The 14,197-nt window shown below is 61.0% G+C and overlaps 1 protein-coding gene across 4 annotated transcripts in view; it reads right to left on the minus strand.

Annotated features, from left to right (window-relative positions):
- The window catches only part of ST3GAL3 (ST3 beta-galactoside alpha-2,3-sialyltransferase 3), a 382,096-nt gene that overhangs the window by 338,551 nt on the left and 29,348 nt on the right, over positions 1–14,197 (minus strand). For 2 of the 4 annotated variants that reach the window (XM_038414046.2, XM_043490455.1), the window contains exon 1: positions 6,565–6,675. The exons of the other annotated variants lie outside the window; for them this stretch is intronic. The gene's annotated coding sequence lies outside the window, so the exon portion shown is untranslated. Of the gene's footprint in view, positions 1–6,564; positions 6,676–14,197 lie in introns of those variants that run through there. 4 annotated transcript variants of the gene reach the window in all.

Raw genomic sequence — 14,197 nt, forward strand, 5'->3', positions numbered from 1 at the left:
TCCCTAAGCTCCTCATTAGCCTCGTTAAAGACTGAGGCAAAGTATTTGTTTAGATATTGGGCCATGCCTAGATTATCCTTAACCTCCACTCCATCCTCAGCGTTAAGCGGTCCCACTTCTTTCTTTGTTTTCGTCTTATTTATATGGCTATAGAACCTTTTACTATTGCTTTTAATTCTCTTTGCAAGGTCTAACTCTACATGGCTTTTGGCCTTTCTCACTTTATACCTACATGTTCTGACCTCAGTAAGGTAGCTTTCCTTGCTAATCCCCTCCACTCCTTGTAGGTTTTCTGCTTTTTCTTAATCACCTCTCTGAGATGCTTGCTCATCCAGCTTGGTCTACAACTCCTGCCTATGAATTTTTTCCCCTTTCTTGGGATGCAGGCTTCTGATAATTTCTGCGACTTTGACTTGAAGTAATTCCAGGCCTTCTCCACCTTTAGATCCATAAGTTCTTCAGTCCAATCCACTTCCCTAACTAATTTCTTTAATTTTTTAAAGTTAGCCTTTTTTAAATCAAAAACCCTAGTCACAGATCTATTTTTGTTTATCCTTCCATTTAGTTTGACTGAATTAGCTCATGATCACTCGAACCAAGGTTGTCCTCCCTACAATCATTTCTTCTATGAGGTCCTCACTGCTCACCAGAACCGAATCTAAAATGGCATCCTCTCGTCGGTTCAGCAATTACTTGGGTGAAGGAATCCATCAGCTATCGCATCCAGGAAAATCTGAGCCCTATTATTATTACAAGCACTTGTCCTCCAGTCTCTATCTGGGAAGTTAAAGTCTCCCATGATCACACAATTCCCATTAGTATTTACTTCTTTAAAACATTAAAGATTCATAGATACTAAGGTCAGAAGGGACCATTCTGATCATCTAGTCCGACCTCCTGCACAGCGCAGGCCACAGAATCTCACCCACCCATTCCTATGAAAAACCTCACCCATGTCTGAGCTATTGAAGTCCTTAAATCATGGTTCAAAGACTTCAAGGAGCAGAGAAGCCTCCCTCAAGTCAACCATGCCCCATGCTACAGAGGAAGGCAAAAAACCTCCAGGGCCTCTCCAATCTGCCCTGGAGGAAAATTCCTTCCTGACCCCAAATATGGCAATCAGCTAAACCCTGAGCATATGGGCAAGATTCACCAGCCAGATACCCAGGAGGTCTCTAGCCATATCCAGATCGGATCCCGGCAGTCTAGAGCACACCCCAAGCACTATCCCGGGGCAGGCTCTAGCAGCTTTTTTCCCCAATGTGATTTTTGCCCCGACAGACTCTATCTTATCCATTCCATTACTTCTTATTTCTTTACAGTCTACCTCATCATTGATGTACAATGCTACTCCACCACCTTTGCCTTTATTGCCGTCTTTCCTAAACAGCACATACCCTTCAATACCCGTACTCCAGTCATGACTACTATTCCACCATGTTTCTGTTATCCCTATATCTGGTTTCACTTTCTGCACCAGTAGCTCTAGTTCCTCCATTCTGTTACCTAGGCTCTTCACATTAGAGTACAAACATCTTAATTTTTGCTGTCTGGCTTCGCTCACATTCTTTACCCGATTGGGCACAGACATTCTATCGCCAATATTACCTATTAGATTGGTATGTACACTGCCCTTCTGCCTTATGTCCATTCTCCTACCCATGGCTGTATCCTTACTTCGTTTTCTTCCCTCTCAAAAAGAATAACTGGCATGGAGATTACCTGGACATCTCCCAACCATCTCCCCCAAATTCCTAGTTTAAAGCTCTCTTGATCAGTTGCGCCATCCTCCATCCAAGAAGTTTACTTCCCTCCTTACTCAGGTGAAGTCCATCACGAGAGAACTGTCCTCTGACCATGAATGCTTCCCAGTGGCCATACATCCCAAAGCCCTCCTTATAGCACGACTGCCTGAGCCATCTGTTGAGCATCATAATCTTGTCATATGCCAGTTATATTAGTATAAAAATGCTGTTTCCAAAAGAGCCTGTACCTTTACAGGAAGGCAAATAAAGTACACGGGCACAACCCCCTAGTGTGAAATCTGTTACCCCAGTATAACTATTTCAGTTTAAAAAAATGCCATACCGATAACCAAAGTAGTTAGACCAATACAAAAACTATATTTAAACCAGGCCTAAACAAAAAAAGGAATGGGGTTCTTTAAGTATATCTGAAAACTACCAGCCACAGGCTAATACGAATGATAAAGCCACACAAATGGGCTCCTAAGTCATCCTAGTAGAAATCCCACCACTCCTCCAAGCAGCTAGGGGAGGGACAGCGGACTTCTCACCCACGTGGCATTCCTCAATCTTGTCTTTCATATCTACTTCTAAATGGTGCCTGGTTCTTTTTTTTTCCCCCAAGTCTTGTTCTAAACTATCTGTTTCAAACACAGCAAAGGCTCATACCAAGGAAGTCTTCCACTAACATCCCCTCAGCCTAACTTTAATAGCAGGCTTGAGAAATGCTGGAGAGATTCTACAAAACCCCAGTGAAAGGTCCCAGGAATGCGTTGTTGTAGAACTAGAGGGACAAGCTTAGCATAAGTAGTTAGAGAACTGGCGCCAAAACAGGAATAAAACCTCCTCCAAGCGCACACCCTAGTAGTCATCTATCACCCCACACTGGAACCCACAAGGGGTATCATCAAACAACTATAACCCATGCTGATGGGAACCCTATCCTGAAATAAATCTTTCCTGAATCCCCTCTTCTGGCCTTCAAACAACCCCCTAACTTCATCAACAGAATAAAGTTCTCCACAGACCAGGGCACAACATCTCAAACCGGCACCAGACCCTGCCAGAACAACAGATGCAAAACATGCAGACATCTCCACTGCTTCGACCAGCATACTCCCCAGCACACCTTTCGAGATCCACAGATCTTATGCATGCTTATCACAACATGTGATTATCACATCCAGTGTACTAAGTGCCCCAAGAACAACTATTGGGGTGAAACAACACAATCACTACGCTCTCAAATGAACTTGCACAGGAAAATAATAAAAGAAACACCATATATCTCTATATCTGATCTATCAGTCCTCATCCTCAAAGGACACCTGCACAACGCTTTCAAAAGACAAGCCTGGGAGTTTAAATTCATAACTTGCTAAACACTAACAACCATGGTCTTAATAAAGACACTGGATTTATGGCTTATTACAACAATCTGTAACCCACTCTCCCTGTTTGTCCTATGAGTACAGAGGAGTTAACAGGCCACTTCACTTTGAATGGTCCCTTTAAATATGTACTTACTACTTACACTAAACTATCTGTTCGGTCTTGTAGTTAGCTGTGACACTCTTAGACTTTGTCTTCATTAAAGGATGGATTATTCACACCCCTGAGCGACGTAAATAATATGGACCTAAGCACCGCTTTAGACAGCACTATGTCGGCGGGAGAGCTTCTCCCGTCAACATAGCTCCACCAACATAGCTACCGCCCATCATGGAAGCAGGAGTTAAGCTGATGGGAAAGCTCTCTCCCATCAGCTTAGAGCATCTCCACCACAAGTGCTACAGAGGCGCAGCTGCGCTGCTGTAAGCGCTGTAGTGTAGATGTAGCTCTAGTACCTTTCCCAGACCTCAAGATGAGCTCTAAAAAGCTTTTCTCTCACCAACAGAAGTTGGTCCAATAAAAAAAATACTACCTCACCCACCTTGTGTCTCTAATATCCTGGGACCGACACAGCTACAACACTGCTGCATAGAACAAAGGAAATTACTGTAGAACTGATAGAATTCCCATACCCTGCCTCCCATATGTGTGTGCATTTGCAGCCAGAGGGTTTGTGTTCTGTAATATCATATAAAGGTCATCCTCGAGGAAGACTTCCTGAAGATGCTTACTTTGCTTTTGAGTAGCATTCATCACTGCAGGTTCGTTTTCTACCCACCCTGCCAACTCTGTGCAGAGCAAAACCCTCAGTATCCCATCCAACAGTCAGCTATAACCCCAAAGGCACATTTGGGCGTCTCTAAAAGAAATAGCACTCTACCCCAAAACCATGAGTAACATTCATGGCACAGGAGCAGTTCAGCATGCATTATATTGTTCTATCACTACCTGCCAGCAGGACAGAAGTACATTGGAAGAAAAATTTTACCCTTCTACTTGCAGGGCAAATGTAACATTAAGTAGTACTACACATAATGCAGCTATCTAAGGGAAAAGCAGCCCAGAATACGGTTACTCCCTTATGCACACTTCTGAATGAGATTAAGCAAAGGGTTGCATACTACTTAGTTCAGTCTTTTGACCATCTAATACTACATGAAAGAGAAAGAAGGCAGTGAGCTTTACAGTTTCTAGCACTGTGACAGGGTTTAGCAGTGCCACTCCCACAATGACCATCAGAATCCCCCAGATCACTTTGAAATGTTAAGATTAAAATTAAGCGGATGATTAAAGAAACTTCTCCATTTCCGCAGCTCAGGGAGCCCTAGTCACAGTTAGTGTGGCAAAGAGGATGCCTACAGTTAGACCTCTGGAGGGAAAATAAGAACAGCAGCTACCCCAAGCCTCTTCTACATCACTTGAACCACTATAGGATAGCACCTTCTTCACCAAGAGGACTGAAGACAAGGGAAAAGGGGGAGGTAGCCACATTACTGCAAGGTCATGCTCCAGGCAATGGCCAAGGATGATACTGTGATCTTGTGTCTTCAACGACTAAGTAGAGCGACCCTTCCATTCTCCTCATAGGTTCCCTCATCAGACAAAATTTGGGCTACAATTTAAAAGGTGTACCCAGACCCTTCAGGTGATAGCTAGCGACAACATTTGTGTGGGGGGAGACTGGAGGACAGACATGGCCAGGAAAAATTTGCAATAATGGATTTAAGGATTGCATTAAAGGAGCATTCCACACAGTAACCAAAAGAATAGCTATTTAGAGACTGCACTGATGTACTTCATTAACGATCATTCTAATGATAGGCAAAAGTCTAGTGTCATTGATGGCAACTTTTGGTACCATTTACCACAAGGTCAACTGAGATGGTCTAGGCAATCTAGAGAGAGTGGAAGGGATTCTTCTTCGACAACTCTCTTCCCAGCTTTCCAACAGGGTTAAGAGGGCAGTGCTGGGCAATTACAGATGCCAACAGATTGCAGGGGCCTGTAGTCCATCTGTATTCTGGTAACCAGTCAGCTCTATGCCTTTTGGCCAGAGTCATGTGGTGCAATGGTTTCCTCCCGGAGACTAGCTGCAACAGGGATATGAGGTGAGACACATTCTGGAGAAGACAAAGGTGATGCTGGTTCCTGTTGCTCCTGCAGTAGCACAACTGATGCTCAAGCACCCATGCACCCAGCCATGCTTAGCAGGAGCCCACCTATGAGTGGCGAATCTACCAAGCTCAGCCACATGAGGTCTGAAGAGCTCAGAAACATTTAGACTGGAACTGAACAGTTCAAGACCGAAGCAAGAAACGTCATTCAGGCCTGGAGGCTGTGTAGCCTCTCCAGGCAAGGTCCTAGTCAATGGCAGATGAGGGAGCAGAGGCCACAGATCCACCCCACCCCCCAGAAAGGTTAGTGCAATTTGAGTCAGGGAACACAGGACATTCAGACCCAACAAGAAGTGTAAAGAGACTTGAGGCTGCCAAGCCGAGCCCACCCCACCTCCCCACGCCCGAGCGGGGTGGTCACTGTGCGGGGCAGCCCATGGGGCCCCAGGCCCTGCAGCCCTGGCTCCCCAAGGGGGCACAATGCTGGTGCCCGCCCTGCTCCAGCACCAAGCCGAAGCCGACCCCGGGGCCTCTGCAGCCGGGGACGGAGAGGCGGGTGGGGAGCCCCGCATCTGGCGGGGGTGGCTCGGGCGGGGGAGGGTGCTGAGGGCCGGGCCGGGCGGGGCGGAGAGGGCAACGGGCCAGGTGTGGGGGCGGTGAGTGTTGCTGGCTGGCGGTTGGGGGGGCGCTGAGGGGGGGCCGGGCCGGTGGGGGGGGTGCTCAGGGGGCTGGGCCGGGCCGGGCCGGGCCGGGCACTGAGGGAAGACTCGGGGGGGCGCTCGGGGGGCCGGGCTGGGGGGGGGCGCTGACAGGAGACTCGGGGGGGGCGCTGAGGGGGGACCGGATCGGGGGGGGCGCTGAGGGGGGACCGGATCGGGGGAGTCGGGGGGCCGGGCCGGGCCGGTGGGGGGGCGCTGACGGGAGACTGGGGGGGGCCAGGCCAGGCCGGGCCGGGCCGGGCCGGGCCGGGCCGGTGGGGGGGCGCTGACGGGAGACTCGGGGGGGGGGCCGGGCCGGGCCGGGCCGGGCCGGTGGGGGGGGCGCTGACGGGAGACTCGGGGGGGGGCCGGGCCGGGCCGGGCCGGGCCGGGCCGGGCCGGGCCGGTGGGGGGGCGCTGACGGGAGACTCGGGGGGGGGCCGGGCCGGGCCGGGCCGGGCCGGGCCGGTGGGGGGGCGCTGACGGGAGACTCGGGGGGGGGCGGGGCCGGGCCGGGCCGGTGGGGGGGCGCTCGGGGGGGCGGCTCCCCAAACAGCGGCCGGCGCTGTCTGACCCCGCCCGCCGCCCCTGGCCCGGCTGCGGCCCCCAGCTCACCGGCGAGGCGCGCAGCCCCGGCGACCCCTCCGGCGGCCCCCGCCAGGCCGGGACGCGGCGGCACGAGGAGCCGCCCGGCCGGCCGGGGCTCCAGGCAGCTCTGAGGGGCACCACTAGCGCCAATCGCGTAGCGGGTCGGGCGGCCCCAGCCAATCCCAGGGCGCGACTCAAACAGCGCTACCCAATCCAACGGAGCGGGGGTCTTCCCGCTAGCCAATCAGAGGGCAGGGGAGCCCCCCGGCGTGACAGAGCGAGACCTGCTCCCGCCTCCCTCCCCCGCGCCCCCCCCCACACAGCCCAACCCCCCTCCACTACCCCGCCCCCCCCCACACACAACAAACCCCCCCTCCTCTACACAGCGCCCCCCCACACACAGCACAACCCCCCCCACACACAGCACAACCCCCCTCCACTACCCCGCCCAACCCCCCCACACACAGCACAACCCCCCTCCACTACCCCGCCCCCCCACACACAACACCCCCCCCTCCTCTACACAGCGCCCCCCCACACAGCACAACCCCCCTCCTCTACACAGCGCCCCCCCCACACAGCCCAACCCCCCTCCACTACCCCGCCCCCCCACACACAGCCCAACCCCCCTCCACTACCCCGCCCCCCACACACAGCGCCCCCCCTCCTCTACACAGCGCCCCCCCACACAGCCCAACCCCCCTCCACTACCCCGCCCCCCCACACACAGCGCCCCCCCTCCTCTACACAGCGCCCCCCCACACAGCCCAACCCCCCTCCTCTACACAGCGCCCCCCCACACACAGCACAACCCCCCCACACACAGCACAACCCCCCTCCACTACCCCGCCCCCCCACACACAGCGCCCCCCCTCCTCTACACAGCGCCCCCCCCACACAGCCCAACCCCCCTCCTCTACACACCGCCCCCCCACACAGCCCAACCCCCCTCCTCTACACAGCGCCCCCCCCACACAGCGCCCCCCCGAGTCTTCCCTCAGTGCCCCCCCACACAGCCCAACCCCCCTCCACTACCCTGCCCCCCCACACACAGCACAACCCCCCTCCACTACCCCGCCCCCCCACACACACAGCCCAACCCCCCTCCTCTACACAGCGCCCCCCCACACAGCCCAACCCCCTCCTCTACACAGCGCCCCCCCACACAGCACAACCCCCCTCCTCTACACAGCGCCCCCCCCACACAGCGCCCCCCCGAGTCTTCCCTCAGTGCCCCCCCACACAGCCCAACCCCCCTCCACTACCCTGCCCCCCCACACACAGCACAACCCCCCTCCACTACCCCGCCCCCCCACACACACAGCCCAACCCCCCTCCTCTACACAGCGCCCCCCCACACAGCCCAACCCCCTCCACTACCCCGCCCCCCCACACACACAGCCCAACCCCCCTCCTCTACACAGCGCCCCCCCCACACACAGCCCAACCCCCCTCCTCTACACAGCGCCCCCCCCACACAGCCCAACCCCCCTCCACTACCCCGCCCCCCACACACAACACAACCCCCCTCCTCTACACAGCGCCCCCCCACACAGCACAACCCCCCTCCTCTACACAGCGCCCCCCACACACACAGCACAACCCCCCTCCTCTACACAGCGCCCCCCCCACACAGCCCAACCCCCCTCCACTACCCCGCCCCCCACACACAGCACAACCCCCCTCCTCTACACAGCGCCCCCCCACACACAGCACAACCCCCCTCCACTACCCCGCCCCCCCACACACAACACAACCCCCCTCCTCTACACAGCGCCCCCCCACACAGCACAACCCCCCTCCTCTACACAGCGCCCCCCCCCACACACAGCACAACCCCCCTCCTCTACACAGCGCCCCCCCCACACAGCCCAACCCCCCTCCACTACCCCGCCCCCCACACACAGCACAACCCCCCTCCTCTACACAGCGCCCCCACACACACAGCACAACCCCCCTCCACTAACCCGCCCCCCCCACACAGCCCAACCCCCCTCCTCTACACAGCGCCCCCCCACACAGCCCAACCCCCCTCCTCTACACAGCGCCCCCCCACACAGCCCAACCCCCCTCCACTACCCCGCCCCCCCCCACACACAGCACACCCCCCCTCCTCTACACAGCGCCCCCCCACACACAGCACAACCCCCCCACACACAGCACAACCCCCCTCCACTACCCCGCCCCCCCACACACAACACCCCCCCTCCTCTACACAGCGCCCCCACACACAGCAAAACCCCCCTCCTCTACACAGCGCCCCCCCACACACAGCACAACCCCCCTCCTCTACACAGCGCCCCCCCCACACAGCCCAACCCCCCTCCACTACCCCGCCCCCCCCACACACAGCACACCCCCCCTCCTCTACACAGCGCCCCCCCACACAGCACAACCCCCCTCCTCTACACAGCGCCCCCCCACACACAGCACAACCCCCCCACACACAGCACAACCCCCCTCCACTACCCCGCCCCCCCACACACACAGCACAACCCCCCTCCTCTACACAGCGCCCCCCCACACAGCCCAACCCCCCTCCTCTACACAGCGCCCCCCCACACAGCGCCCCCCCTCCTCTACACAGCGCCCCCCCACACAGCCCAACCCCCCTCCACTACCCCGCCCCCCCACACACACAGCCCAACCCCCCTCCTCTACACAGCGCCCCCCCACACAGCCCAACCCCCCTCCACTACCCCGCCCCCCCCACACACACAGCCCAACCCCCCTCCTCTACACAGCGCCCCCCCCACACAGCCCAACCCCCCTCCACTACCCCGCCCCCCCACACACAACACAACCCCCCTCCTCTACACAGCGCCCCCCCACACAGCACAACCCCCCTCCTCTACACAGCGCCCCCCCACACACACAGCACAACCCCCCTCCTCTACACAGCGCCCCCCCCACACAGCCCAACCCCCCTCCACTACCCCGCCCCCCCACACACACAGCCCAACCCCCCTCCTCTACACAGCGCCCCCCCCACACAGCCCAACCCCCCTCCACTACCCCGCCCCCCCCACACACAACACAACCCCCCTCCTCTACACAGCGCCCCCCCACACAGCACAACCCCCCTCCTCTACACAGCGCCCCCCCACACACACAGCACAACCCCCCTCCTCTACACAGCGCCCCCCCCCACACAGCCCAACCCCCCTCCACTACCCCGCCCCCCCCACACAGCCCAACCCCCCTCCTCTACACAGCGCCCCCCCCACACAGCCCAACCCCCCTCCTCTACACAGCGCCCCCCCACACAGCCCAACCCCCCTCCACTACCCCGCCCCCCCCACACACAGCACAACCCCCCTCCTCTACACAGCGCCCCCCCACACACAGCACAACCCCCCCACACACAGCACAACCCCCCTCCACTACCCCGCCCCCCCACACACAACACCCCCCTCCTCTACACAGCGCCCCCACACACAGCACAACCCCCCTCCTCTACACAGCGCCCCCCCACACACACAGCACAACCCCCCTCCTCTACACAGCGCCCCCCCCACACAGCCCAAACCCCCTCCACTACCCCGCCCCCCCCACACACAGCACACCCCCCCTCCTCTACACAGCGCCCCCCCACACAGCACAACCCCCCTCCTCTACACAGCGCCCCCCCACACACAGCACAACCCCCCCACACACAGCACAACCCCCCTCCACTACCCCGCCCCCCCCACACACACAGCACAACCCCCCTCCTCTACACAGCGCCCCCCCCACACAGCCCAACCCCCCTCCACTACCCCGCCCCCCCCCACACACAGCACACCCCCCCTCCTCTACACAGCGCCCCCCCACACAGCACACCCCCCCTCCTCTACACAGCGCCCCCCCACACAGCACAACCCCCCTCCTCTACACAGCGCCCCCCCCACACAGCCCAAACCCCCTCCACTACCCCGCCCCCCCACACACAGCACACCCCCCCTCCTCTACACAGCGCCCCCCCACACAGCACAACCCCCCTCCTCTACACAGCGCCCCCCCACACAACAGCACAACCCCCCCACACACAGCACAACCCCCCTCCACTACCCCCCCCCCCCACACACACAGCACAACCCCCCTCCTCTACACAGCGCCCCCCCCACACAGCCCAACCCCCCTCCACTACCCCGCCCCCCCACACACAGCGCCCCCCCTCCTCTACACAGCGCCCCCCCACACAGCCCAACCCCCCTCCTCTACACAGCGCCCCCCCACACAGCACAACCCCCCTCCTCTACACAGCGCCCCCCCCACACAGCGCCCCCCCGAGTCTTCCCTCAGTGCCCCCCCACACAGCCCAACCCCCCTCCACTACCCTGCCCCCCCACACACAGCACAACCCCCCTCCACTACCCCGCCCCCCCACACACACAGCCCAACCCCCCTCCTCTACACAGCGCCCCCCCACACAGCCCAACCCCCCTCCTCTACACAGCGCCCCCCCACACAGCACAACCCCCCTCCTCTACACAGCGCCCCCCCCACACAGCGCCCCCCCGAGTCTTCCCTCAGTGCCCCCCCACACAGCCCAACCCCCCTCCACTACCCTGCCCCCCCACACACAGCACAACCCCCCTCCACTACCCCGCCCCCCCACACACACAGCCCAACCCCCCTCCTCTACACAGCGCCCCCCCACACAGCCCAACCCCCCTCCACTACCCCGCCCCCCCACACACACAGCCCAACCCCCCTCCTCTACACAGCGCCCCCCCCACACACAGCCCAACCCCCCTCCTCTACACAGCGCCCCCCCACACAGCCCAAACCCCCCTCCACTACCCCGCCCCCCCACACACAACACAACCCCCCTCCTCTACACAGCGCCCCCCCACACAGCACAACCCCCCTCCTCTACACAGCGCCCCCCCACACACACAGCACAACCCCCCTCCTCTACACAGCGCCCCCCCCACACAGCCCAACCCCCCTCCACTACCCCGCCCCCCCACACACAGCACAACCCCCCTCCACTACCCCGCCCCCCCACACACACAGCCCAACCCCCCTCCTCTACACAGCGCCCCCCACACAGCCCAACCCCCCTCCACTACCCCGCCCCCCCCACACACACAGCCCAACCCCCCTCCTCTACACAGCGCCCCCCCACACAGCCCAACCCCCCTCCACTACCCCGCCCCCCCACACACAACACAACCCCCCTCCTCTACACAGCGCCCCCCCACACAGCACAACCCCCCTCCTCTACACAGCGCCCCCCCCCCCACACAGCACAACCCCCCTCCTCTACACAGCGCCCCCCCCACACAGCCCAACCCCCCTCCACTACCCCGCCCCCCACACACAGCACAACCCCCCTCCTCTACACAGCGCCCCCCCACACACAGCACAACCCCCCTCCACTACCCCGCCCCCCCCACACAGCCCAACCCCCCTCCTCTACACAGCGCCCCCCCACACAGCCCAACCCCCCTCCTCTACACAGCGCCCCCCCACACAGCCCAACCCCCCTCCTCTACACAGCGCCCCCCCCACACAGCCCAACCCCCCTCCACTACCCCGCCCCCCCCACACACAGCACACCCCCCCTCCTCTACACAGCGCCCCCCCACACACAGCACACCCCCCCTCCTCTACACAGCGCCCCCCCACACACAGCACAACCCCCCCCACACAGCACAACCCCCCTCCACTACCCCGCCCCCCCACACACAACACCCCCCCTCCTCTACACAGCGCCCCCCACACAGCAAAACCCCCCTCCTCTACACAGCGCCCCCCCCACACACAGCACAACCCCCCTCCTCTACACAGCGCCCCCCCCACACACAGCACAACCCCCCTCCTCTACACAGCGCCCCCCCCACACAGCCCAACCCCCCTCCACTACCCCGCCCCCCCACACACAGCACACCCCCCCTCCTCTACACAGCGCCCCCCCACACAGCACAACCCCCCTCCTCTACACAGCGCCCCCCCACACACAGCACAACCCCCCCACACACAGCACAACCCCCCTCCACTACCCCGCCCCCCCACACACACAGCACAACCCCCCTCCTCTACACAGCGCCCCCCCACACAGCCCAACCCCCCTCCTCTACACAGCGCCCCCCCACACAGCGCCCCCCCTCCTCTACACAGCGCCCCCCCACACAGCCCAACCCCCCTCCACTACCCCGCCCCCCCACACACACAGCCCAACCCCCCTCCTCTACACAGCGCCCCCCCACACAGCCCAACCCCCCTCCACTACCCCGCCCCCCCACACACACAGCCCAACCCCCCTCCTCTACACAGCGCCCCCCCCACACAGCCCAACCCCCCTCCACTACCCCGCCCCCCCCCACACACAACACAACCCCCCTCCTCTACACAGCGCCCCCCCACACAGCCCAACCCCCCCTCCTCTACACAGCGCCCCCCCACACACACAGCACAACCCCCCTCCTCTACACAGCGCCCCCCCACACAGCCCAACCCCCCTCCACTACCCCCGCCCCCCCACACACACAGCCCAACCCCCCTCCTCTACACAGCGCCCCCCCCACACAGCCCAACCCCCCTCCACTACCCCGCCCCCCCACACACAACACAACCCCCCTCCTCTACACAGCGCCCCCCCACACAGCACAACCCCCCTCCTCTACACAGCGCCCCCCCCACACACAGCCCAACCCCCCTCCTCTACACAGCGCCCCCCCCCACACAGCCCAACCCCCCTCCACTACCCCGCCCCCCCCACACAGCCCAACCCCCCTCCTCTACACAGCGCCCCCCCCACACAGCCCAACCCCCCTCCTCTACACAGCGCCCCCCCACACAGCCCAACCCCCCTCCACTACCCCGCCCCCCCCACACACAGCACACCCCCCCTCCTCTACACAGCGCCCCCCCACACACAGCACAACCCCCCCACACACAGCACAACCCCCCTCCACTACCCCGCCCCCCCACACACAACACCCCCCCTCCTCTACACAGCGCCCCCACACACAGCACAACCCCCCTCCTCTACACAGCGCCCCCCCACACACACAGCACAACCCCCCTCCTCTACACAGCGCCCCCCCCACACAGCCCAAACCCCCTCCACTACCCCGCCCCCCCCACACACAGCACACCCCCCCTCCTCTACACAGCGCCCCCCCACCCAGCACAACCCCCCTCCTCTACACAGCGCCCCCCCACACACAGCACAACCCCCCCACACACAGCACAACCCCCCTCCACTACCCCGCCCCCCCCCACACACACAGCACAACCCCCCTCCTCTACACAGCGCCCCCCCCACACACAGCCCAACCCCCCTCCTCTACACAGCGCCCCCCCCACACAGCCCAACCCCCCTCCACTACCCCGCCCCCCCACACACAACACAACCCCCCTCCTCTACACAGCGCCCCCCCACACAGCACAACCCTCCTCCTCTACACAGCGCCCCCCCACACACACAGCACAACCCCCCTCCTCTACACAGCGCCCCCCCCACACAGCCCAACCCCCCTCCACTACCCCGCCCCCCACACACAGCACAACCCCCCTCCTCTACACAGCGCCCCCCCACACACAGCACAACCCCCCTCCACTACCCCGCCCCCCCACACACACAGCCCAACCCCCCTCCTCTACACAGCGCCCCCCCACACAGCCCAACCCCCCTCCACTACCCCGCCCCCCCACACACACAGCCCAA

The sequence above is a fragment of the Dermochelys coriacea genome, chromosome 8 (assembly GCF_009764565.3).
Source record: "Dermochelys coriacea isolate rDerCor1 chromosome 8, rDerCor1.pri.v4, whole genome shotgun sequence".
In the NCBI taxonomy this organism is placed as follows: Eukaryota; Metazoa; Chordata; order Testudines; family Dermochelyidae; genus Dermochelys; species Dermochelys coriacea.